The sequence below is a fragment of the Apodemus sylvaticus genome, chromosome 17 (genome assembly GCF_947179515.1).
Source record: "Apodemus sylvaticus chromosome 17, mApoSyl1.1, whole genome shotgun sequence".
Taxonomy (NCBI): Eukaryota; Metazoa; Chordata; class Mammalia; order Rodentia; family Muridae; genus Apodemus; species Apodemus sylvaticus.
Genome location: NC_067488.1, coordinates 32,959,214 through 32,986,935, shown reverse-complemented (window position 1 = coordinate 32,986,935; position 27,722 = coordinate 32,959,214). Strand labels below are relative to the sequence as shown.

General features: G+C 46.7%; 1 protein-coding gene across 4 annotated transcripts in view; it reads left to right on the top strand.

The window, feature by feature from the left end:
* The window catches only part of Asap1 (ArfGAP with SH3 domain, ankyrin repeat and PH domain 1), a 295,049-nt gene that overhangs the window by 35,422 nt on the left and 231,905 nt on the right, over positions 1-27,722 (top strand). The window lies entirely within an intron of this gene.

Genomic DNA, 27,722 nt, shown 5'->3' with positions numbered 1-27,722 from the left:
ACACCCTTAAACACCCTTGCCTACTGAGCCATCTCCACTCGCTTTGCTTGTTGAGACAGGATCTCCTGTAGCCCCAGGCTGATCTTGAGTTTCTGATCCTTCCTATTTCCACCTAAGTGCAGAGATTCCTGGTGTTACTGCCGTGCCTGGTTCAGGCCGTGCTGGAGATGGCACCAGGGCTCTGTGTGTGGAAGGCAGGTACTCAGCCAACTGAGTCTCAGCCCTTCACACCCTTCTCCATCGGATTCATCACCTGTTGAATTTAATCCTAAGGAAATGTCCAGCGTGGGGTAGGGTGAGGGGTGGGGACTGTGTCAGAAAGTGGTCAGGAACGTGTGGTGTGTGTTGCTTTAGTCAGTTGAACTTCTTTGGAGATGGTTGCATCCCATCTACCCATCTGTCCTGCTGGGTAGGAATGACTTCAATGGTAAATAGTTCTCCCATCTCGATTTTAAGTCATTTTCTCTGGCCCTGGTCCTCTGCTTTACCCCATATAGTCTGTGTCATCCTGTTGTGAAACTTACCCAATTTGGCAGCTAGGAATACTGAATCCTAAAAGTTGAGCAGATAAGGAGAGGCTGAGAAGTGCAACCTCAGTGGTCCGTTATATATCTGAGTGCTCAGGAAGAACCCCAAGAAATGTGTAAAATCATGAGGGTTGGCTGGCACGGGTCAGTTTGCTGTGGCTGGCGTTGCCTGGAAGTCAGAGCCCAGTGAGGAGTGCGTGCTAGGGCTGCAGGGAGTGGCTGGTTCCTGGCCCGGGTTCAGGTTTGTGTGATCTCAGTTGAGCCTTTGCCTTTATCTCTTACTTCTGCTCCCTTATCTAGGAAAGGAGCAGGGCAAACATTTATGTTTCAGATTTTTTTGGCACGGGCTAGAAAAGTTACGCAATCAAGTATGCGGATACAGTAGGTATACAGAATGCAATAATTATTTTGTTTTCATGCTGAAAACAAATCTTAAGGATGGTTGGATGAGCAAAAGTATTCTAAATGGGGAGCAAGGGAGATAGACCAGTTAGTAAATTGCTTGCTGTGCAAGCCTGAGGACCCAAGTTCAGATCTCCAGCACCCATTAAAAGCTGGGCAGGACCTAAGTAGTATAAGTCTGTAACTCTGGGGCTTGGTGGTTGGAGGATGGTGGGATGACAATTGTTGTTGTTTGGTGATGTCGGCAGTGGTAGTGGTGGTGGATTTTTGAAGCTTTCTGGCCAGCCAGTCTAGACAACTCTAAGCCATGTTCATTAAGAGGCCTTTCCTTAAACATATGTGTAGAAGTAATTGAAGAAGATATCTGGGCATAAAGCTGCAGGTACATGCTTCACACACACACACACACACACACACACCTGCACTGAATGGGTGAAAGAAGTGAGCTGGGACTCAAAACTGAGCCTTTGGATGTGACCCAGACATGAGGTGACAAGAGACTGTTTCCAAGGAAACAAAGCTGTAGGTGCCTGCCTTCCTAGTTCATCTATTACGAGGTTTTTTTTTTTCTCTCTCTCTCAAATTCTGTTATGTCTTATTATGCTTTGTTTCTGAAGTCAGGAGTACCATACAAGGTGGTCTTCATGTAGAAGGTGTCTCTCTAAGGCATATGAACTGCACTGCCATTGTAAGGACTCATGGCACTGTTGGAATTAGGTTTTTCTATGAAGGACGTAAAACCCAAGAGGCCCTTGACTTTGAAAACATAGGAAGTAGGGCTGGGGATGGACTCAGCACTTAAAGCACTTGCTGCGAAAGCATCAGGATTGCAATTCAGATCCTAGAGCCCAGGCGGATGCTAGGTGGAACAGTGGATACAGAATCCTTGGAGCAAGCTGAGTACCAAGACTAAATACTTGGTGAGTTCTGTTCTTAATGAATGAGGCCTGAGAAAGGATGTCTGACATTCATCACTGCCCCCCAACACACACACACACACACACACACACACACACACACACACGAAAAAAAATACAGATAGTGTACATATTCTTTTCTAAAAGTTTAGACACAGAGAGTAGAGAGGTGCCGCAGTCATCCGTGGGGTCCTTTTTCTTGTTTCACTACTGTGTGGCTTCCTGTTTCCAAGGCTCTTACTGTCCCACGCCAGCTGCCTTTTCCCGGCCCATCAGACTAGAGGTGAACCAGCAAACACACCAAGGAGAAAGGCAGAGAATGTGCTGCTTCTGCATGTATCTTGTTGGCCAAAACTTAATCCTCTGCATAAAATTAGTTACAAAAAAAAAAGACTTAGTTAAAATATAATCTTTATTCGGTGAGAGTATGCTTACCAACCCAAGTGTTGTTAGCGCAGAAGGAGGGAATGGACACGAGGGAAGCCATCTTTGAGCATGCTACTACTCACTGAATGGATGCCGTTGAGAAGCTATTCTCTTAGCCAGACTGCTGGACGTCTCATTGCTGGACACAACTCAGGGGACCTTGACGATCTACCGACCCCTCTGAGCCTCAGGATTTTTATCTGTGACTCCCATCCCTACAGCTCCATTAAGCATTCTTGAGAACAGAGAAGGAGCAGAGGCCAAGCTCTTACCCTGTGCCTGGTGCACCATAATGCTGTGTCCGCTTTCACCCTGCCTGCTGTTTGCAGTCTGCAGTGATGCTTAGTGACGAGTCATTGCTTCCTCCACCATCCATGCTCGCCTTCTCCTGCCCTGTCCTACTGTTACCACTGCCATTGCTGCTGCTGTCGCTTCCACGGTGCCCATGCCCACAGCCTCTGCGGGTCCTGACACTTCCCTCAAAGCTGTGGCTCCGCCCTCTGAGGCTCCGCCCTCTGTGCCTTCCACTTCCTGGTATGGTGCTGCTTCTAATCCCGAGTCACTGACATACCACTCCCCGCCTTTGAGTCTCAGTGCATAGGAAGCCTCCATTTCAGAGTTAAGAGGGAGACAGTGGCTGGAGCAGATGTGCCAGGCATGATTCAAGGGCTGGCTTCTTCGTGTGTAAAATCCCACTTAAAATGGATGGTTCTGTGTGTTTATTTTCTACTTCAGGAAAACATGTCCTTTCGGGGTACACTGATGTCTTTAGTTGGTAAAGTGTGTGCCGTGCGAGCGTGAGGGTCTGAGTGTAAGCCCCGGAAGCCAGGTGAGAAAGCCAAGTATGGTGGCACATGTCTGGCACCCCAGTGCTCAGGATGCAGAGACAGCCCATCTAGCTCTATTGAGTTCCAGGTTTGGTGAGAGACCCTGCCTCAAACATTAAGGTGGAGAGCGATTGAAGGAGACTAAATCATGAGCCTATGGCCTACGTACAGATAGATGTACACACACGTATGCGCGTCCCTGTGCGTGCCACACATACACACAAAGACATGCACACATACCTGTACCTTTGCTGGGACGTGATGGCCTCATTCAGGTGATGGCAAAGCCTGTGCTCTGGACTGTAATCTGAAGACTTGAATGTCTAGTACATATAGTTCCTTCCTTCTTTCATTGGAGGGACAAAACCCCACTGCAGGCACTAGGAACTGGGATGCAGGGTACATGCAGATGACGCGGCCTGTCTTGTGAAGCGCTGTTTCCAAGAGGTGAACACCAGATTAGGTTCGGTGTGGGAAGCCTTGAGACCTCAGGGTGGGGCTGGAAGCCAGCCTAGCCACTCCACTGAGTGACTGGTAGGGAAAAGTTGCCACATTAGTGGGTAGTCCGGCCACAGGTGGCCCACATTCAGCCATATAAAGCAGTGTTCTCTACCCCAGAAGGGGTCAGCTTTTCTTGTCTTGTCTGTCACTGTCACAGTTAGGAGCTGCCTGGCACTCCAAGCAGCAGACTGCAACTCGGGCTGTGAATTCAGTGTGGAAAAGGCAAGAATGGGAGTGGAGACTTCCTAAATTAGTCAAGATGGTGTGAATGAAGGAACAAATGAATAGGATCACACCCCACAGCAGAGCAGGTATCATGGCTGGAGAAGTGGGAAAGGAACCAGAGTGTTCCTGTTTAACACCGACAGCCCCAGGAACGCAGGAGAACAGCCCACTGTGACCCACTGGGATTCAGAAACCAGCTGGCATTGCCTCTAGGGGTTTTCTTCATACATACAAATGACCTAACTTTAGCCTGCAACCAACCAAAGCCAAGCCCTGGGAAAATCCTCTGCCTTCCAAATGTCATGCTGCCGGCTGTTTGCCCAAACTGAATTTCCCTGCATCCAGCTGATGTCCCTTTTTTTGGCCACAGGGCAAGGGGTCAGGAATGTGCACTGCACATGGACAGGAAACGTGTCTCAGAAGCCAAACACAAGGCTGACCTTTCAACTCTGCATTTCTAACATAGCTGAAAAGGGTCAGGATGCCTTAGGGGTCTGGATGGGAAAGAAAAAGAAATGCATGATAGAAAAACAGTTTTTTAAATTCCATTGTGAAGGGCGTTTGGATATCACTGAAGTGGTCTAACATTCCTGAGGCCAGTTTCCAGTTTTGGCTGTTCTTCAGTTATAGTATTCTCCTCAACCAGAGAGCAGGGAAAGTATGATCCTGTTCCCTCTTCTTCCCTCCCTCCTCACCCCCCCCCCCACTGCCCTCCCTTCCAATCTCCCTTCCTTCTTTTAGAAAGTAGAAAGCTTGCAGCATGCTGGGCCCTGGGCAGAACCCTGGAAATAAGTGAGAAGCGCGGAGCCTCTGGGAGCATCATTCATGTTCTGTCGTTGTCCTCAAAGCTGTATCCATTCTACAAATGCCTACACTTTCTTTTCTTTAAGTTTGTTTTTAAAATTAACATTTTTGTTAGTGGGTATGATGATGGGTTCTATTATGACATTTTTTTATATACAGATCTCCTTGTAAATTGGTCATTTTTGTATCCTACTAATAATCCCCTATTCTTCCTCATATTACTTCCTAGTGGTCCTCTTCCTCCCACAACTAAGCCCCCCTTCTGCTTCCGTGTGTGTGTGTGTGTGTGTGTGTGTGTGTGTGTGTGAGAGAGAGAGAGAGAGAGAGAGAGAGAGAGAATGCATGTATTGTGTGAATGTATTGTGAATGTGTGTATGAGTCCTGTTTTTTCAAGGGTCTTAGTAGCATAGACCTGGTTCTAGCTCTTAGGTTCTTGTTTCTGTTTTGATTCTCCAGGTGCAGAGGCAAGTGCTGTATTACTAACATGCTTCCTAGCACCCTTTTGAAAGTACAGGGCTGGAGAGATGACTCAGTAGTTAAGAGCACTGGTTGCTTTTCCAAAGAACTGGGCTCAGTATCCATGTGACAGCTCACCACTGTCTGCAACCACAGTTCCAGGGCACCCAGCATCCTCACACGTACATGCAGGCAAAACAGCAAACCCATAAATGCATATGAAGTAAAAACTAAATTAAAAAGAGAGATTTTCTCAAAAACAAAAGAAAAAGAAAAAAATACTTTGTCCTTCATTTTTCTTACGTGCTCACTTCACACAGCACGTTCTGAGACCCACCATGAAGTGGTAGGCAGTAGCTGCTGGGATACCAAGATGGCTGACACATACTTCCCATTTATGGAAACTCAGAGGTAGGACAGCACAGTGAGCTCCCCAGGGCTGCTGTAGTCCCTGGAGGCTGGTTTCACCCAACAGAGGTGGTCCTATTCTGCATTCCAGAAGGCTAGGAGTTAGGAGCCAGGGGTCAGTAGGCCACAGTCTCTTACACCTGCAGAGACTTGCTTTGCCCCTAGCCTCTGTGTTTGCTTTCTGACCTTGGTGCTTCTGAGATGGCAAACGTGCTACCTGTTTCTGCAATGGAGTAAGTTTTTTCTCTTTCCTGTAAGAACTGCAGTCACACTAGATTTAGGATTTTTTTTCTACTTCCCTGTGACCTCTCCTAAATTGTATATCTGCAAAGATCTTGGGTTTTGCTGTTGTTATTTGTTTGTCTTTTGAATTAGGGTCTCATGTCCTGAACTTGTTCTGGAGCCAAAGTTTGGCCTTCAGACTCCTGATCTTTCTGGCTCTCCCTCCCAGGTGTTAGGATGACAGGTGAAAGTCAGCATGTATGGCTTATATATAGATCCTGTTTTTAAATGAATGGTCACATTCATGAATGCTGGGAGTTGGGACTTAACTTTTTTGGGGCAAGACACTCTATTACAACATAGCTCACGGTGCTTTGTGAGGCTGTGACTTCTGGGTTACCACCCTACCCTCTCAGTGGTATCTTCACAGGTATAGGGTACACGTCTGGAGAGAGGCAACACTGATCCCTTGGATGCCTGTTTCTGATTTCTAGCTGGGAAACTTGACTGGTGGAGGATCCCTCCTGCATTAGCAGGAAGTCTCTGTGGGAGTCCATGCTTAAGTAACTCCTTCTAGCTGCTGTCACCAGTGTTGTTTCTTGGGCTGGTAGGTGAGGGAATTGAATTCTGGGCAAAGGCCTGCACAGGGAAGTGATTGCCTACTGACAGTGCAGGCTGGTTGTGTGGCCTGGGCATGTTTCCTTGCCTGTCAGCCCTGGGCATCTTATCTGCCCTCTGATGCTAGTGGTCTTTGTGAGGGTAGCTAAAATCAAACATGTTGGAAGGATGACCTGGCAGTAGATCCCTGTGCTGGGATACAGTAGGATGTATCATCCCCCCCACCCCCACCCATCAAAAGGTGATGCCTGGCCTACCCAGCACATTTCCTATAGTAAAGGCCCAGAAGGCTCAGTTTACTCTGTAGGGAAGTTCATCCTCAAAGGACTTTTACTGTCACGTCCCTCAGGAAATCATATTGGTCACTTTGATTGTTCATGTGACAAAATCCCTCCTAAATGGAGCTTAGGAGGGGAGGGTGCTTTCAGCTCACAGGTCACAAGCACAGGCCCTCACTGTGGGGAAGGCATGGCGGCAGCATTGGGGTGGGGCTGAGGCTATATCGCATCTGCAGTCAGGAAGCGGAGAGACGGATGCTGGCACTGGGCACCCCTTCTCCTGTTTGTTCAGTCTGATCTCAGCTCACAGGTGGTTCTGAAGCCACAGTTAGGGGAGGTCTTTCCTCATCAGTTAACCCAAGCTGGAAACTCCCGCCCAGACATACCCAGAAATCTGTCTCCTACTGATTCTAAATCATAGTCAAGTTGACAGTCAAGACCGACCAACACAACCCGTCCTTCAGAAACACGGAAAGCTGCCTCTCATGAGGATGTCTGAGGCGGCAGCATTTCAAATGGGGCACAGATACAAACCAGGTGAAAGCGTTCTGCAGTGAGTTCAAGGATGAAAAACAGATCAAGCTGAAACAATGAAAAACAATGTAGCCTTAAAAAGACGATGGTTACTTCTTAAAAGATTTATTTATTTATGTATCTCTAATTACATGTATCCTGTGTGACAGAAGAGGGCATCAGATCCCATTAGAAATGGTTGTGAGCCACCAGGCGGGTGCTGGGAATTGAACTCAAGTCCTCTGGAAGAGCAGCCAGTGCTCTTAACCACTGAGCCATCTGGACAGCCCCTAAGATTTTCTTATTTATTTTATGTAAATGGGTGTTCTGTCTGCTATATCTGCATGCCAAAACAGGGTGTCAGAACTCATTACAGATGGTTGTGAGCCACCCTGTAGTTGCTGAGAATTGAAGTCCGGACCTCTGGAAGTCCAGCCAGTGCTCTTAACTACTGAGCCATCTCTCCAGCTCCCTTATGGACAGTTTTTAAAGTTATGAGACTAACGATGATGTCTGACCGTCGTGTAACGATAAGGAGTTTTATTCTGAGGGGTGTACAGTTCCTTTGCATCTCAGGTTCCTCCTCTGTCAGATGGGGTGGGACAACAGCGATCAGTCAGTCATGTCCTCGTCCGTTGGATTGCTCTGAGAATTAGATCGCACACAGCTTATGAGGCTCAGGCCTAGCACCTGACCTGTGTTAGGAGCTCACTAACTGTTATTAGTTACTGACCATCTGGTTCAAATCATGGCAAACTGTTCATAGGAAAAGATTAGAGATGATCATACAGGTGAACACACACACACACACACATCTTTTCCCTACTCAGTGTCTTACTTGCTTTTTGTCACTCAGCAAATGTTGGCTGAGAAGCCAAGTGGAACATGAGACAGGTAGCCACAGGAAGCAGAATACAAATTCTATCGATTGGGGAGGCCAGCTCAGGGTCACCTTTCATAGCCTTGGGAAAACTCAGATACCTGTGACCTGGCTCTCAGACGTCTATCATCAGACAGCCCCCAACACACACACACTATGTAAAGCCTTTCTGAGAAGGGGGTCTTGGTGACCAGCTAAGTTTGGTGCCACTGGGGACGACTATAAGAGGTAAAGGAGTCAAGAAAATGACAGGCCGGGCTTATGATAGCAAGATAACCTCCATGTCTCACCTTGGACCTGTCCCAGTACCTACCCAAGGCATGACAGGACAGGCATGGAACCAAAATTCTTTCACATCTCAAAGCTGTGACACTTGACATATTTCCTTGGGCTGGTACTGGTCAATGCTTTTTTTTTTTAATTATTAAAACCTTTTTATGGTGGTAAATTATACATAACAAAATGGTCACTTGTTTTTAAGTACATACCTCTTTACTAGTAAGTGCAGTCACGCTGCTGTAAACCTGTCGCCACTCCCTGTTTCTAGAATGTCTGTAGCTTGCAAAATTGAATTTCTGGGGCTGGGGTGTGGTTTAGTGGGAAAACACTTTTCCTGGCGCAGGCAAGGCCCTGGGTTTGGTGGCCCAACTGCAAAACAGCTAAGTGCAAACAGACAGGCCCAGCTTTCCGCCTCTGCAGCTCTGTATCCACCTAGCTCCACATTCTTTCTTCTGCAGCCTTTGGCAACCTCCAGTTTGCTTTCTATCCACGAATCTGTACATCCAAGGTGACTTGTGTAAACTGAATTGTACAATATATTTGCGCTTTTTGTGACCAATTTCGCTTCAAATAGTGTTTTCAAGACTCATCAGTTTTGCAGAATGGCCAGAATTCCCCTTTAAGGCCGAATAACATTCCAGTGTGTGTATGTATGTGTGTGTGTGTGTGTTGTGATCTTTTCTTCATCCACCATTCATTCATTCATTCATTCATTCATAAACAGTGGGTTGTTTGCACCCACTGAGTAACTTTGCTGTGATCTGGGATGTACAAATATCTGTTGGAGCCTCTGCTTCCAGTTCTTTTGGGTGTATGCACAGAATTGGAATTGCTGGATTGTATGGTAATTCTGTGCTAATTGTCTTGAGACGCCATTAGACAACTTTCCATATGAGCTACACTACTACCGCTCCACCACACAAGGAAGGGTTCCTATTTTTCCTAGTCATCGCCATTGCTTGTACTTTTCTGCTTTCTTGATAGTAGCCATTCTCACAGGTGTGGAGGCTCTCAGCCAGAACAGAGCAGGCCAGCTTCTTATTTCTCTTAAGAGAAAATAAGTTGTCTAGTCCAAGTTAGTAATTCTCAGCATTTATTTAAGCCGTAGGCATGGAGAATAAAAGACCTAAGTAATTGTTGTATGCTTCCTGCCTTCAAGACATTCTGGGTGTGTTGGAGAAAATAAATATGCAAATAGGTGATTTCAGACCAATATAATAGGGGAGATAAAAGAGCCTAGTGGGCTAATAATTTATATATTCTTATGCCTTGAATTCAGACAAAGAAAAAAAAAGGCAGCAAATGCTGACTGAGTTTTGTGCCTTGGTGCAAAGCATGTGAAATTCCTAATTTAATACTGACTTAGGAGTCCCAGAATGCTTAGGCTGGAAGGAACTTCCCGGTAATTCTTACGATAGTAGACATGTTTGCCTGTTGCATCTATTAGCCATGTGTTCTTACAATGTATCTAATGGATGGAGAGACTGAATTTTTAATATCTGTTTAATTTTAATGAATTTACATTTAAATTCAAATGAGCCGTACTTGTGGCTGCTGTACTGGATCCTGCAGTAAGTAAACAGACACATCATCTGCCTCTTTGCAGACTTGAGTGTACCTCGAACCACCTGGGGAGCTAGTCACAAAGAACCTCTGGCATTTGTGGTTCCTTAAGTTTGCAGTGGAACCGGGAATCTGCATTTCACCGCTGCATGTGATTCAGATACAAGTGCATCTGAGAGCGCCTCCTAGCCTCTCCGCCCTCAAGTTTTGTATCTTCTTGTGAAATGCAAAGCAAGATTTGCTTTTCTACTAGCTGTAGTCATATGTCGCATCAACTGTGTTCTGAGAAGCCACACACCGGATATGGAATGGCTGTCCTGTAAGCGTAGGACACGTTACTGCTGTCTCTTCCTGTCCCTGTGCTGTGTATGCATTGGTGCTGATGCTGTAAGAAGAACCACTGCACAGCCAGTCATGTAAAAGAACAGCATATACCCTGATATGCGTCGTATTAGACGGTGCTGATGAAGATTGCACTACTGGATTATGTATTTGCTATACTTTTTACTGCTGCTTTGGAGTGTCCTACTATTAATAAGAAAAACATTCTGCCATCACGGAATCTTGAGTGTTCTGCCTCCAGCAGGCTTGCACATCTCCCATTTATTGCGCCTCTTAACTGCTTCCGGAAGCCGTGCCCAGTGCTTACAGACCCACACATACCATCTGGGTTTGTGTGAGTTCGAGGTTTGCACAACAGCAAAATGGCCATGTGACACATCGTATACCCATCCCTGTCAGACACAGCAGCACTTATATAAAAGCAATGATTACCTGTGGGAAGGCGGGGTGAGACACAATTAATGCATTAGTCAGCTAGTTTTCTTACACAGGCCCTTAACCAGACATCTTGGCATCAAAAAGCGGGATTGCCCAGCGAGAATTAAGAGCACAGCGCACAGTGTCTCACCTGGTTGTGGCTGCTGAGTCCACCTGAGACTTTGCTTTGTGCTCCAGGCGTAGCACTGACCCTCCCCTAAGAAAACACATGCAAAGTATGCAGTTGTTACTTGGTATAAATTAGAGCAGCAGATACACAGTGGCAGGTTGCCTCGTGTACTGAACATGAGCCAAGCATAGCGCTCTGTCTTCTAAACACCTGCTGTTGATTAACTTTCAACCAGACAGCAGCCTTGTGAGGAGACAGAATCATTATTTGCACAGGCTGAAGTCCTTGGAGGTCTGGAAAACTGCTTAAGAGCACGGTGCTGGGTAGATAGCAGGGGTTGAACTCGGTGGTGGGCAGTTGGCCCTGCAGCCTGCAGTTCTCACTTATATCTCAGACTCTGCGGAAAGCCCTTTCAAGGTAAACCTCATGCCCTCTGTGACTGTCACCTTTTAGTCAGTTCAGCTTGTAAGCTCAAGCATCTGACCCAGTTGTCCATTCTCTCCCTCTGAGAATAGCGGTGCTTGAGTTTGATCAGTCCATGCCCACCTGGATGTCCTCTGGTTCCCGTGTGTTCTTTCTCAGTGCACTTTGACCCAACCAATCCTGGCATGCCTTTGAAGTTGTGTGTAGCACGGTGACTTCCACGTTATATCTCCATGTTCTAGACCTGACAACCCAAATGCCACGTTAACTCTCCACAGACCCCTCCAACTTGATGTAAGTTAAGCATCCCATTCCAAAGATCTCAGAACTAAAATGCTTCAAAATCAGAAAGCCTTTGAGCTGTGAATGTGATGCCACAAGCGGAAAATTCCACACCTCGGGACTTGATTTGGTGCAGGTATTAAGAATATTTGAAATTACCTTCCAGCTATGTTGATGAAGTGTTGATGAAACATAAATGAATTTCGTGTTTAGACTTGAGTCTATCCCCAAGAGACTTCCTATGTATATGCAAATAGCAAAATCAAGAACATCTGAAAACTCAAGCAAATCTGACCCTAAGTGCTTCAGATAAGGGATGTTCACATGTCACGTCCACCCTGGCCAGCTCTTCTTGTTTCCACGTGACATTGAATTATGCTAGTGTCCCCTGCCCCTTTGCTGCTTGGACCCACATCTTTACCCTGCTTCTAAACATACTCACTGCCCTACACCAGGATCCTGGCATTCAGATCCCCACATCTTAGCTGAATCGAAAGCCCCTCAGACAGCTCTTTACCTACTCTATAACCTGTCTTCTCTGTGGCTGTTTCCTCTGTGTTTCCTTTCCTCTTCGTGCGAGCATGTGTGTGCGTGTGCGTGTGCGTGTGCGTGTGTGTGTGTGTGTGTGTGTGTGTGTGTGTGTTCATGTATATGACTTGGTTGTGGAGACCAGAGGTCAATGTCTGATGTCTTCAATCTCTTCCTACCTTTTTTTGGAGATAGGATCTATCACTGAACCTTGAGCTCACTGATGTAATTAGTCTGCCTTGGGTAGCTTGTTGTCTAGAGAGCTCTGTCTCTCCAGCACTAGCAGATATGCACGTAGCTTTTTCTGTGCGAGTCAAGGATCTGAACTCAGGTTCTCGTGCTTGTAAAGTAAGCATCTGACCAGCTGGTCCATCTCTCCAGCTCTTCCCCTGTGGTTTCTCCCTTGTGATCTGCATTATCTTTGTATATGTCTGACACCCCTACCATAAGACAAACCCGTCGTGGCTGCTTATATACTCGACATGTACTTGACATGTAGGATAGACACATTTGGTAAACATATATTTGGTAACCCCTGCTCAGTCGAACATGAACATAATGGCCAGATTTTAGGCCTGTTCTTTGTGGACTCTATTGCTGGTGAGACAATACTCACATGTTTATCCAAGTGATTGACAATCAGATGGGACCTGGGCTTTTGTAATGGACCTTGGCCTCTGTTTTCACAGTTGTCCTTGCTAGTCATCCAAAGTATTAGAGCTTTCTAAAACAACTCAAGGAAAACAGCAGTCTTAGATAGCCAGTCTATATTAAAGTTAATCAATGTGTTGTACAGATTTGAGTATGGAATTGTGTGTGTGTGTGTGTGTGTATGTACAAGAACAAACTATACAGTGTCCTTCTGAAAGGGGTCTTTGGTGCCCATTAACAAGTACACAGGTTTTCCTGCAAATTAATAACTCAAGTAGTGACGTCACTTCCAGAATGAAAATGTGCATGCTAAGCTGAAATTGAGAGGGACTGTTTTGGCCAAGCCACAGAACTTTTGCAAAGGGAGGCTTACGGTTTACAAAGGAACTGCAGACAGGTCATTACCACGGCTGGCTGCAGTGAGCTGGGCCACAGCTCATCTCTTCTCCTTTTCATTAGCAGTGAGATAATTAACCGTTAGGCTCTGGAACTGCGGCTCCGGGCGGAGGTGAGCTGGCTTTGAGCTGTGTTAGAAACTTCCAGACAGTGGGAATAGAGTTTTCTTCAGGGCAGTGATGAGGGGGTACTGTGTGTCTACCAGGTTCCAGGCACAGATCTTAGCTCAGTGCTCCAAGAATGTCGGCCAGGTTGCTCTCTGAGTGCCCACGAGTCCCACTCGGTTCTTAGGATGCAGTGACCAAGTTGAGGTGCAGAGAGCTTCAGTCTTAACTGTGACGAAGCCTATTTCCTGTGTGTGAGTGCAGTTTTAGGTTTGGGGGACAGAGACCCAATTATTACTTTTCTCCTTAATTCAACAAAATAGCCGATAAAAGCTGTGTAAGGAAGAAAGGGTTGATTTTTGTCTTGTGGCCTGGAAGGCAGGGTGGCAAGACTGTGAGGCAGCTGGTAACATTGTGTCCACCTGCAGGAAGCCGACAGGGGTCAATTCTAGAGCTCCGCCTTTCTCCTTTTTGTTCAGTCTGAGAGCCCAGGCTGAAGGGTGGAGCCACTCATACTCTGGGTTGCTCTTCCTTCCTCAGTTACGTCTGTCCGGAAGTCTCACAGACGTGTCAGGAGGTTTGTTTGTCTGCTAGTTGATACCAAGTCCAGTTGATTAACATTCATACTATCTTGGGTCAGCTTAAGCAATTTAGCTGTTCACGTGAGAGTTCAGGGTGACACAGCCCTGGCAACCATTGGATTCCAAAGTTTGTTCTCACTTCCTTTTCCGGCTGCTTCACACTGCCAAGTCTCTTCCCTTTCATGTCTCTGTTGGTTGCTTTTGTGTCACTCTGCCCAGGGTACCTGGTTGGTTTATGGCTTCTGGAGTTTAGGTCCACCATGACAGGCAGGGTATGTGTGCTGGAGCAGGGTATATGTGCTGGAGCAGGGTATGTGCGCTGGAGCAGCTTCTGTGGCGGATGCAGCGTGCAATGGGGGTTGTTCACATCATGGTGGACCAGGCAGCAGAGAGGGGGACAGGAATTAGCGAGCAGGCAGAACCTTCATGTGCCCAGCCTTAGTAACCTACTTCTGTCAGTCCGAGTGCACTCTATAAAGGAAGTTGTTCCAACCATGGTGGACCCGGCACCGAGAGGGAGACAGGAAGTGGGGGATAGGCAGAACCTTCATGTGCTTCCGGCCACACCTGCCTTATGGCTACCAGGCTGGCCGTCCCAGAAGACACAGAGCTTTGCTTTCCAGAAGCGCTGTCACCATCTTTGAATTGGTTTCCCCAGATTGGGTCACATGCCCAGCCTCCTTTCAATCACTGTGGACCACATGATGGAAGATTTTGAGAGGTCTGTGTCACCTGACCATTCTCAGAGTTGTGGGGGACGATAGGGAGTGATGGCTTCCTGTATGGGAACTTGGACTACATGAGAAGAACAAGTCCTGGGTGCTAGTCGGGCAAAAGCGCCTCTTAAGAGTTTAGCCAGGTTGTGTTCAGAAGCTTCTCAACTGCTTGGCTCTTTGGACAACTTCAGACACACATCCATCAGCTGAGGCCAGCCCTGTTCTCCCCCTGGAACCACTCCAGGGGTAGTGTGCATGTGGTCAGAGGCTGTGGCTGTTACCCGTTCCTGCTGGGGCTCTCTTGTTCCCCCGAATTGCATAGGATTAAAGACAGTATTTGGACCTACTGTTTACCACCAGTCTCCTCTGAAATGTGGGTCAAGGTCTCTGCCCCTGGATGTTAGTGCCCCTGTTGGTTGGTGAGAGTGGACAGGAGTCTGATGTGAACAGCTACAGATCCAAGGGGCGCAGGAGGCATGTGGAAGCAGGGCCGGCCCTGCACACTAAGGAATCCTTTCCCATGTCCCTTTGTAACCCCCCTCCCTGCTGCACTCTCTGTCCTGCCTGTGCCTCTTTGTTTATCTGCGGTTTAGCCAGAGCAGAGTTCTCTTGGTTTATTAAAGTTCATTCTTTCCTGTCCTGGGGCTTCTTGGGTGTAGACCCTTAGCAAGAACACCCAGAGGTTATGCTCTTTGCTTCATAGGGTTCCATCAAGCCTCCTGGCCAATTCCCACAGTGCATATAGATGTGTGACACCATCTTTTCCCACTCACCTTCTGTAAGTGTCTCACTATGTTATGACCTCTGGAAGGGAGGCGTCATCTTTCTTGCTTATTGCTGTACATAGGTTCTAGCCGTGTTTAGACTGGCGCTTGGTCATTGGGTTTAATGAATGGATCCTTAGGCCATGGGGACTCATTCACAGATGCACGATCTGCCCTGTTTTCTCCAGATAAGAGGCACATATCTGCAACCCACAGCCGACTTCCTGTATTCTGCCTATTCCCCTTTGCTAGAACCATGGGTGTCTGAATAATAGTTAGAAGATAAGAATTATAATGCATGACAAATACCTGTCTACAGCAGGTTGTAAATTCCATCGCAGGGCTGGTAACTTTGATATTGTATCTGAGCAGTTGTCATTGCTGCTTGCTAAGAGGGCTGTCTCATGCAGAGGGGAAAGTGACTAGAGTTTATCTCCATCAGAGAAGCCCTTCTGTCCTCATGACTCGAGGTCATTCCATCTTACCTTTGTGTCTGGTTGGAGGCTGTCACCCCCTGAACTGATGCAATTTTCTGTATCTGTAAGCAACAGACTTGCTCATTAATAGCACATTTAACTCCAGGGCACTCTGGCTTCCATGACTCAGAGTTTAAGTAGGTTAGATCATGTTCATGTTGTAAAGGGTGGTCTTCACTTCAAACTGTATGTGGGAGAGTAGGTGTGTCTGGAGAGTAACCAGGAAGTCAGTGATTTTGCCTGTGGTGCCCAACTTCTGAGGGGCTTTGGGAGAGAGTCCTGTCACCTCACAGGGAGATGGGTGATGGTGGGTATTATTCTATAGCCATGTATATAACATGGTCTATAATACATCTATTGGATGTCTCTCAGGAGGATGGTGGCTTCAGATCCTCCTGGATGCAGGAATACCACTGAAGTCATTGGAAACTGGTTCCACCTTGGTAGTGGTACCTACATGCCTATCAAGAAGATTCTCTAGCCCTTCTGTGCTCTGTGACCTTGAACAAGCTATTATCCTGTGAGCTCTGATTTATTCACCCGAGGTTTGTGATAACTCCCACACGTGGCTGCAGATCCACCACTTCCTAGAAGTACTTAGCACCGGCTGGCACATAGTGGGTCCTTTGTGCTCTGCCCTCTGTTCTGCTGGCTCCATTCTCAGCCAGGTTAGTTCCCCGTGTTGGCTCCTGATAGATCGGTGCTCCAAGGCTCCAAGCCTCCTGACTTTCAGTGTGCTGCCAAGAATCTTTTTCCCATAGAAGGTGTGGGATGGAGATGAATTTCAGGCTCAACTGGCTATGAGCGTCTGTTCTCAGCTTGCGGGGGTCCGTGCGAGGAGAGGTTTGAGAAGTGAGCAGTCTGCCTACCAGGTGGAGGAAGAAGTGGATTATGGACCAGATTGATGTGCAATGCATGCTCTGTGGAAAGAAATGAATAAGGAGCCTTGGAAGCCCTTCTGTGGGGTGGGGATTAGCAGATAGGGAGGCTGTTGACATGAGTTGGCCATACTCTTCTTCTCCGCCTCTGCCTTTGCACATGCATTTCCCTCTCCTGTGCAGCACACACTCATATCCTCCAAGACTTGGCTCCTCTGTGAAGGTCTCTCTGGCTAAAGTAGCCACTTCCTGTCCCCTCCAGCCTCCTTCCCTTCTTGCCACCTCTCTTCCATTCTCAAAACAAGCCTCTGTTGGCAATCACACCACACCATGGGGTGGAATGCCAATGAGGCTCTGTGACAGTGCTCCTGTCAGAATTGGTCTGAGCAGTCCTCTGTGCCCGAATTCCCCAGAGCAGTTACTTGTTTATTCATTTATTCAGCAAATATTGATAAAGCACCTGCTGTTTTGCGGGGCATTGCTACAGAAACTGGGGATTCAGCGCCCAGCAAGAAAGATGGGAAAATCTATAAATAACATTAAAGGAACAAGATAATTTCTGATGGTGGGGAACTTACAGATATGAGCCAGGGCAAAGAGAGAAGGAAGCATCTGAAGTGGGAGGAGCCAGGGCAGGGAGGAGGGACCGTGTAGACCCAGACCCAAAGGATGGTTGGGTCAGTTTGCAGAGATCTGGGTGCAGGGTATTCTGGGGTAGCATGTGTAAATGCCCAAGGTGTGTGTGAGCCAGAAGTGACAAAACCCAGGGCTATGATATCACAAAAGTCAAAGGCTTGGAAAGGGCCTAACCATTCGTGAGGCTTAGATTTTGTCCTCAGTGCTTTAGAAAGTCCCTGCTGCTGGGTCATCTACAATGGTGCTCTAACACTGTCACTCCAATGCCACACGTGCCTTCCAAGAACCTGAAGCGTGTCTTGTGCAACTTGAAATGTAAGTATAAAATATATTAGTTTCCAAGCGTTTGCATGACAAAACAGATACAGGCATAGTCTACTGATGGCATGTGGATGTGATATTATTTTGGTCTTATTTTGCCACATGTGACCTATTGTTAGGAGTAATCTTGTCTGTTTCTCTTTCTCCTATGACTTCCATGGGTCGAGCTATATACTTGACAAAGTCTGACTTCCATTGCGCCTCACAGCACTGTGCTGGGGATACCCTGAGTTACTGTTTTTACTTGCATGGTTACACTTACCTTTTGACTGACCCAAGGTCCTCCCTTAAGACCTGGTACATTATCTGGTGGGTAGCGTCCTTGGTTACCAGGCTTTTAACTTGGATCATCTGGGCCCACATTGCTCCTTGTACCCAAGGCTTCAACAGTTACTCTTCCCCAAGGAATCTTCTTGATGACCTTAGGCTGCACATGGTCCAGGTCAGAACTTGATGATGTTAACTGCCCAGGAGCAGTCCTTAGCCAACTGGGGACTGGAGTGAGAGGGGAAGCACTCCAGCCTCCCTCTCTCTGGAGGCTCTACTCTGTGGAATGCTTCATTGCATCCTCCAAGGCCTCCAGTGGGGTGAGCCCAGGTTACCATCTCTGTATCCTGGTCTTTAATACATCCAAGAATGGCTTCCTTCCCATCTTACTTGCTCTGTTGTCCTACCTGGGATCAATTCCCAAATACATCCTCGTATTCAGAGACTCGTCTCAGGCCATCATTCTTGTTGGATCCAATCTTAGACTTATGTTCAATAGATAGGTGCTCAGTTGAGAAGAGGGGCCACCTCTACAGTATATTATTGTGCCTAGGCTGGCTGCCCAGGCTTAGGGGTTAGGGGTGGGGTGAGCATAACAACCAATTCCTTGGCTAGTCTTGTTTGGTCTCGGGATCTCAGGGACAATGAATGTGACAGCTTTGGGTGTGGCGTCTTTCTTGTACACACACCCAGGAGAGAATGGTTGAGTCAGAAGTTGAGTCATTGGGGCAGAGCTGCTCAGGGGAGCATAGTCCTCTTGGATTAGCCAGGTCATAGGGTTCAGGGAATGTCTCTCAGAAGGAATAGGACTGGCAGTGTTCCCCAAATACAACGAAGTAGAGTTTTTATGGGTGTCAAGCCTTTATTTTTTTTCTGACACCATGTCTAACTCCCAATATATGAAGATTTTTGTTTTGTTTTTATTTTTATTTTTTTTTAATACCAGATGGTTCTCCAGTTTTCTAAGGCCAACAGGGTATACTATGATTCATTCTAATTCTCTCTCTCTCTCTCTCTCTCTCTCTACTCTCTCTGTCTCTCTCTCCTCTCTCTCTGTCTCTCTCTGTATATGTATCTCTGTGTGTCTGTGAGTCTCTCTGTATAACAAAATATTTATCTATTTACCTATTTATTTATTCTATCTGAACATTGTGTTAGATAGTTTTATGCCAATTTGAGATAAGGTAGAGTCACCAGAGTGGAGGGAGCCTCAACTGAGAAAATGACTCTGTAAGATTGGGGTATAGACAATCCTGTAGGGCATTTTTAAAATTACTGATTGGTAGTGGAGGGCCCGGTCTATTTATGGGTGGTGCCATCCTTGGGCTGGTGGTCCTGGATTCTGTAAGAAAGCAGGCTGAACAAGACAATAAGCAGTCCCCTTCCATGGCCTCTGCATCAGCTCCTGCCTTTGGGCTCCAGCCCGGCTTAAGTTCCTGTCCTGACTTTTCAGTGATAGACTACACTGTGAAGTGTAAGCTAAATACACCTTTCTTCCCCAAGTCTTGGTGATGGTATTTCATCCCAGAAATAAAAACCTTAACTAAGACAAGTGATTTGCCTGCATATATGTATATGGACTATGTGTGTACTTGTTGCATGTAAAAATCAGAATCAGACATCAGATCCCTTGGGACTGGAGTTAGAGTGTTTTGGCCACTTAGTGAATTCTGGGAATCAAACGTGAGTTTTCTGCCATGATGTTCTACCCAAACACACAGGGCCACATGACCATGGTTTGAACCCTCTGAAACCACAAGCTCAAATGAATCTATCCTGCCTTAGGTTTACTCTGTCAGGAATAGATGAATAGGCAAGATGGGCTAAATCACCAGCTACAGGTGATTATGACCTCTTACAGCCTCTTTCCTTCTCAAAGTTCCTGGAAGCGGAGCTGTACTGTCACCCTCAAAGGATTTGGCCTTCCAGTGATTCCCCTTATCAGCACATGAAAGTTACTTATCAGCCAGGATTCAGAGGGTTATAGGAGACCTAAGGAAGGAGGGACAAAGGATATATATATGTATATACATATATGTATATACATACACACATATACATATATGTGTATATACACACACACACACACACTTAAGTTATTCATAATATTGGAAGACCTATGCCTAGTGAATTGTCTGGATCATGCTGTTATGTATGTTGACATGGGTCTTGGAAGAATGGAGGGAAACAGAGGCAATAGACTTTGGTGTGCAGAACATGTCGACTGTACTCCCTGGTCAGATCCAGGCTGAACCATCTCTGCATCAAACTTGTTTGTGTCCACTGACAGCTTTCGAACTGAGACATGCTTCTTTGCAGCAATATTCCAGGCCTCCCCTAGATGCCTTGCCTAACCTCTGGCCTCTCCTCATCTCTCCTCCTTGGCTTGTTGCTGTCCCACAACTGACCTGTCTTCACTACCGCATACTGATGTGCATTGCAGCCCCACTGTGTACCCACTGTGCATAATACACATAGCTAATGCTAGCCAAGAGCTAGCTGCTTTCTTCTGAGGACAGCTTGTCATCATCTGCTCTGTGTGGTTCTAGTGCCTTCTATTGCTCTGTCTCTTTCTCCATGTCCCTTGTACCTGGGTTTCCTGGCACTCCCGTGACTTGACAGACATGTATGAGGCACCCTCTTTCAAGGAACTGCATAGTTAATGAGAGGTTTCCTGCTGGGTGCGTCCTAGCATTGATACAGGCCTCATCTCAGTGCCAGATACCTTGTGAGTGTTTTCTCCTCACTCCATACGCTATTATGTAGGCACCCCCATAAGCTTGTTTCTCTTAGACATGAACTGAAACTTGAAGAGGTTAATAGAGATAAGTAAGTCGTGGTACCCATATACCTCGAGCCATCAAGACTCCAGCATTCTTAGGTTGCTGAGGAGCGATATTGCCTTTTATTGTTCTATATTATACCATAATTGTCTGTTTATAGGGTTGCTTCCCTGAATCAGTCAGGGTCCCAGCAGGAAACAGATGGCACATTCAAAATAGTAAATGATTTAGAAGAAATTGGCTACAGGATGAACGGGGGGCGGAGGAAGGGAAGCTATAAGGGCGAGTGGGGGCATCCCTGGCCCCGATCTCAAGGGGGAGGAGGTATCTCTGGGAAATGGGACCTAGAGAGGTTGTGTGGGGAAGGATGGATCCCGAAGAGGGCCGGAAGACAACCCTTCTGGAATGTTCTTCCAGTCTCGTGTCTCTCAACCTAAGCGAAAGCTGAGGAGCCAGAGGCCTGGAAGGGTAGAGAGGGCCTGGCCACGTGCTCTGTGTCGTTGGCTGCTGATGAGCTCAGGCTTTTTCCTGTCCTTAGCTTTTACATCTGTAGTGTGTTATGTTGAGACCAACAGGCCAGAAAGGCTTGGACAGGGTGAGAATGGAGACAGTCTACAGGGTCTGCTTGCTGCGCACACGTGGGCACACTCACAGGAATCCACAGTTGTGAGTGTTTGTAACTGAATCTCCATGTGCTGCTCATGGGGATGGTAGCAGAATCCCTAATGGCCGCCTGGCCCAGCCTTTTCAGTGGCACTTTGAAAACCTTTATAACCATGTGTTCCGTTTCAGTTTGAATGTGAATATAGAGACCAAGACTTCCTCCCCCTCCCCGCCTTTCTCCTCCCTCTCCCCTCCCCTCCCATCTCTCCTCCTCTTCTTCCTCCTCTTTTTTCTCTTCTCTTACTTTAAGTAGCAAGTAGGTAGATGCTGTGTTGGTCTTACAAAGTCTACAAGAAACAAGCTCCATTTCTTGGCTTCACTGATCCTCATTTGGTCAGCAGTCTTTGCCTGAATTGCTCAGCTAAAGGCTGGAAAATCATCTGTAATGCAGAGTCCACTTTGGGCTGTCCTTTATGGACCTGGATGATGCCCCCAGGTGATGACACCTTTCCTAGCCCAGTCCAGCTGTGCAGCCTTGTCTCCAGTGTCAAGGGCAATGCTTATATCTGTGAGCCCACATCATTCGCTGGCTGAAGGACTGGAAAGAAATGAGATTCCTACGATGATAATTTCTTTTTCAAAAATTTTGTAACATTGGGTGTGGTGGCACATACCTGCTAACTGGGGCAGAAATGTGGATCTTCCCCACATTTTGTATACAAGTGATGAAGAAAATTGTCATGGCTATGACATCATTGATACTTTTAAGGACAGAAACACTGTAACCTTTCTGTACTTCAGTTTTCTCATCTGTTGATTGGGGACCATGCTCTGGCATTTTATAGGATGAAGTAGGAATGAAAGGGATTTTAACACAGGGAAAGCTCCGAGCAGTGGTAGGTTGGCTGCGATGCGAGTGCTCTTCCTTTTCCTCTAATGCCAGTAGGACCTCCTTCCTCCCCTCCCCTCCTCCCTTCTCCCTCCCTCTTCCTCCCTCTTTCTCCCTCTCCCTCCCCTTCTCCCTCCCACTCTCTCTGTCCCCCTTCCCCTTCCTCTCCTCCTCCTCTCCCACCTCTTCCTCCCCCTGTCTCCTACTTCCTCTCCATCTCCCTCCCCCTCCCCTCCTCCTACCCTCCCCCTCCCTCTTCCTCCTCCTCCCCCATCTCCCTCCCCTATCTCCCTCCCCCATCTCCCTCTCCCCCTCTTCCTCCTCCTCCCCCTCTTTCTAAGTACTTATACATATGTGCACACACATGCCACAGCCTAAGTACAGAGAACAACTTTCTCAAGTTGATTCATTCTCTCCACTGTGGATTCTGAAAGCTGAACTGTGGTCACAGCCATAGAAGATCTTTCTGACGCTCCCCATTTTGTTGTTGTTGTTGTTGTTGTCGTTCAGAATCTATAAAATCCTCTGGTAAAGCCTGACTTACCTTCCCACTTAGCTTTCCCCCTTCTCTCAGTCTCTGCCTCCCTCTGACAGTTTGAATGAGAATGTGAATAAAATGGTTCTCATAAACTCATACATTTGAATACGTGGTTCTTAGGTGGTAGAACCGTTTGAGAAGGATCAGGAGGTGTGGCCTTGTTGGAGGAGGCGTGTCACTGGGGGTAGGCTTTGGGGTTTCCAAGATTCCTGCTATCCCCAGTGTGATCTCTGCTTCCTGCATTAGAACAAGATGTGTGCTTTCAGGTGTTCCTGCCACCGTGCCTTTTCTCTGCCATCGTGGACACTAACCCTCGGAAATGTAAGCCCAATGCTTGGTTCAATGCTTGGTTTTTTGTAGGTTGCCTTGGTTGTGATGCCTTGTTATAGTAATAGTAAATTGACTAAGACACTACTCCCCTTTTCTTTTTCTACCCCGTTTGCTACTTTCCACTCTCTTTCCCCTTCCCTACCAGCATTAACCTCCTGCCTCTTCTGCTCTTGCACCCATGGCCACAGTCCTGTACCTTGAGGTCTCTCTGCTCAGCTAACTCTCTAGGGTCCTCTCATTCATGGTCTGCTCCTGTAGTAACCAGTAGATTGTTAATCAGAGAGAATGCATTATGGCTCAAGGATTGTCCCTGAGACTCAATACAAGTCAATAACCATAAACCATGCTTGACATCGCCTGAGATCTGTTGAGGCCAGTACATTGAACAGTTAGGAAATGAGGAAGTAGATTTGCAGTTGGGGAAAGGGCAAGGCAGCTGGCATGGTTGAGTTCTTAGGGTAAGGTATAGATGTCGGAAGGGTGCTTTGACACTCCATGGTAGATACTCCTACACATTTCTCCTTGAAGGCTTTGTGGATGGGCGCTCTGAACAGTCGCACCTCCTTAATGTGGATTAATTCGTGTGTAGTTATTATCTTCTTTGTCTGTAAATATGTCAGGATGCATGCTTTGCCTTTCCTTTGAATTCCCAGGTCAGGCTCCCGCCCCGGTAAGGGATAGGATGTCCACTGTGCTCATCCTGCCCTTAATGTCTGCTCTGTGTCCCCAGCATGAAGCAAGGGCTGAAGAGCTTTGCCAGCTTTCTGGGTGGAACAAGAACCCACACTCATTAAATACAACAGGTAGATCAACTTGTCGAAAAGTGATTATGCAAAGCAATAGAGCGCCTCTGGGCAGAGGCGTGGCTCGGGCTCAATGCCTTCTTGCATTCTGAGGAGGGGGCGGGCCGTATTCTGTGGGATTTTGATTTGGCAGTTTTACTGTTCATAATGGGAAGATCTGGGGTTTAAACACTAGAGTTCACTGGCTGCCCAGATCCAATCGACTCCAGGTCCGCAGGGAATCTTCATCATCAGCTCTGTGCTTCAGTTGCTCTGTGGCTGAGGCAGAATTGAATTTGCTGCCAGAAAGAGTTTCCAGGGTGGATGCAAGAAGTGCCTGGTAGCTGGGCGAAGATGAGCAGGCTTCCTAGCCCCTCAGAACTGACTCTCCCTTCAGGGCAGAGCAGAAGATAAAATGAGAGACACTGGAAAGAGTCCTTTTCTAGCTATATGGACTAAGTATGTCAATAGTCTTCCTGTTCTAGCTTCTCTCAGCTGAAGACTGGGTGATAGGAGCAGGCCAGTGCCATAAATGGACATGTGTTAGAATCAAGTCAACTTTGGCATAGGTCTGACAGGTCCTATAGTGTCTCAGGTTATGGGGCTATTTTCTGGCTAGAATACTTTGGTCTGGTTTTAGAATGCACTTGCTCTCCCCCCCCCCCCCCCCCCGCTCGTCTCTTCCCTCCCACTCTGTGTATGGGGGGGGGGTGTATATGTGTATACATGTTCGTGGAAGCCAGAGGTGACCCTCAGGTGTCGCACCTTAGAAGTTCACCTTGTTTTCTGGGACAGGGTTTCTCATTGGCTTGGGGTTTGTAAGGCCAGTGTAAGAGGTGGGCTTTAGGCAAGGGTTTAGTTAGACTGGCTGGCCAGCAAGCTCTGAAGAGCCCCTGTCTATGCCTCTTCAGTGCTGGGGTTATATGCACATGCTGTCATGTCTGGCTTTTTCATGTGGGTTCTGGAAACCGAGCTGTCTTTCCAGCCCTCTGAAGCTGCAGATCCTTTTTTTTAAGCCTTATAAAATTGTGTGTGTGTGTGTGGTACTGCGGTGAATATTATCACACATACCTCTTAGTACTGAATGTGTGCCTAGGTGTCATTAACCACATTTTAGCAATGAGAAATTCATGCTTGAACGAAATTGAGCCTTGTGTTCTATGCCAGGCAATGTCTCAGCAGCCATGATGAAATTATTGGTTATCTATTTCATGTTTTTCTTGGTTCTAAAGGCCCTCATGTAGCACAGTACCCTACCTAACCATCTCTTCACATGGTTACCATCTCAAGCCCGTCTTTATAAATCAAAAAGACATGACATTTTTTTCTTGTGGTTCACACCAGGATATGATGTCTCATGAGCATGCCCATGTATTCAGAATTTCTTTTAAAGGGGTGATCACGTATTAGCAAGTTTCTAGTGGTCAACACATTTTTCCTCTTTCAGTGTAGCAGCCTCTCACTATTTCCAGAATGAAGTCTCTGTCCACTCTGATACAAGGTATCAGGGTATTAGTTACTTTGTTGCTGGCAAAAGCAATTTAAGGAAGGAAGGATTAATTTGGGCTCAGGTTTAAAGGTGCAGGGGATTACGACAAGGAGAGAGATCCAGTTGTGTCTCCAGTTGGCTAGAATCCAGTACTTGCTAACCTCCTGTCTCTGTCTCTCCAGAGCTGGGGACTACAAGGCGCATGCTTATCACATTGAATCCACAGATGCTGGTACTCAGTCTGCCTTTTCCTTCCTGTTCTGTCTAGGCTAGTGTCATTATGGTCAGCCTGGGTTTTCTTTCCTCGCTTGAGCCCCTCTAGAAACACACTCACAGATCCAGAGGGATGTCTCTTCTGTAACACATCATCAGGGCATGGAGATCACCAACACATAGCCAGTAAGAAAACCCAAGACCCAGGGAGATCTGAGGGGTCTGTAGGTCTCAGAGGGGAGATCTCTGATGATAGCCCAAGCCTTTGGTCATTTTTTTGCTGCCCAGGGATCTGTAGAATTTTCTTCCAGGTTCCTGTGTTCTAGAAAAGGAGACTGTGCTAAATCCTAAAAATCAAAGATTAAAAATCCTACCCAAGGAGCTGGAGAGATGACTCGGGGGTTAAGAGCATTGACTGCTCTTCCAGAGGCCCTGAGTTCAATTCCCAGAAACCATGGTACACATGGTGACTCACAACCATCTCTAATGAGATCCGATGCTCTTCTGGTGTGTCTGAAGACAGCTACAGTGTACTCATATGCATTAAAGAAATAAATCTCTTAAAAAAAAAAGAATCGTACCCAAGATCTGGAGATAGGATGAATAAGATTGATCAGAATTCCTTCTCTCGGCCAACTGCCCACACTCCCAGCTCTGCAGGGACCTAGGAAGGTCCCTTTGGCCATCAGCTCCAGTCGTTATATGCACAAAATTATTTGTATCACCCCAGAGGAGGGGGATCTGTGTGCAAAGATCTTTTCTTCAAATATTTCATCCTTATTTATGTCATTGTGGGTTGAATTCTAAAGAGCATGAGACAACAAGCAAGGAAAAGCTGTTCTTGACCCACTAATACCCTATCAACCTGCTGCTGGATTATAAATAACACGCCGGTTGATAAATAGCACACCAGCCGTAGATAAACAGCCAAACAAATAACCGAGGTAGGATCCTATTTCTGCCGTGGGAGAACTGCTGCTGTCTTTCTGCGATCTGACCTGATTCTACTGAAAATGTTGAGCCAGCATTGATTTTCAAGTGTAGAAGTGTTTGTGCACAATCATCTTACCAGTGTTTGGAATCTGCCCTGCCTCCTCTCTCCCTTAAGCAAAGGGAGCAAAGGTCGGGTAAATACATTTGCTTCTTCAGAACCGGGCTCTGTGGGAGCTCACTGGCACCTTGGAGGCTGGCTTTCTGAAGCAATTGCTAAGATGGAATTTAAGTGCATACAAAATGTTCTGTGCCTGCATGGCGAATTGAGACCAATCTTTTCAGCAACTCTATAACTCCACAAAACAGCCCTTAGTGAGTGTCTTCAAAATAACCCAATAGAATCCCAAGGCCTCCATCATAAAATCTCAACAGTAGAGCACATGTTGGGAAAATAACTCTGGCAGAACTATTTTAATTTGACCCCTTCTGAGTTGAGCCCTGTACATACATTTTTGGTTGGCTCAGCATGTCCTTAGGCCTATCTTGTAAATTAAGATTACATTTTAATTATATGTAAACAAGGTCCCAAATAGCAGTGGTAATTAGGTGTATATCCGCTCTATTCAACCCCAACCCCTACCCCTCCACCATCATCAATCCAGAGAAGTTTAGAGAGAATCCAATGCCAGGTAATGGAAACTCCAATGCCATGGTTACCAGGAAACTCAGACCTTTCTGTCCTCCTAGTTCTAGTCCCTGGGCCCTATTGCCTCATGATTTTAAATGGCTGCCAGCGTGTCAGCCATCACATCTAAGGACCATAGGAAGGAGGAAAGGGGGGCTGGATGATAAGGTTCCTTTTCCAGCTAGAGTAGCTCATAAAAACTTGATTACCATACACAGGCTTAGGTGTTCTTTTGTCATTTCCCTATCTCAGGAGCTTCCTTTCTGCTTTCATGTCACAGGCGTGCTATCGTCCCCCTTCCTCAATATCCTTGAGTCTTCCTTCCTGGTCCCCTTTCTAGTTTCATAGTCTGTACACCTACTCGCACCCACATACATACATTTAATGTGAGGCTCTGCCTATGAGAAGGAGCATGAGATAGTTGGTCTTCTGAATCTGAGCTACTTTGCTTAATTTAATACTTTCCAAGTTTACTAACTTCCCACAAATGTCATAACTTCATTTGTCTTTACGGCTACATAAAGTCTCACTCTGTCTTTACACCGCGTCCTCATGCTCCAGCTCTTTGCTGCTGGCCATCTAAGCCAGTTCCGTTTCCTTGCTATTGTGACCTAGAGCTTCCTTGAACATGGATGCGTAGGTATCTCTGTGGTAGGCTGTAGAGTCCATTGGGCATGTGGCACAGCTGGGCTCTATGGTAACTGTAGCTTTAATCTTTT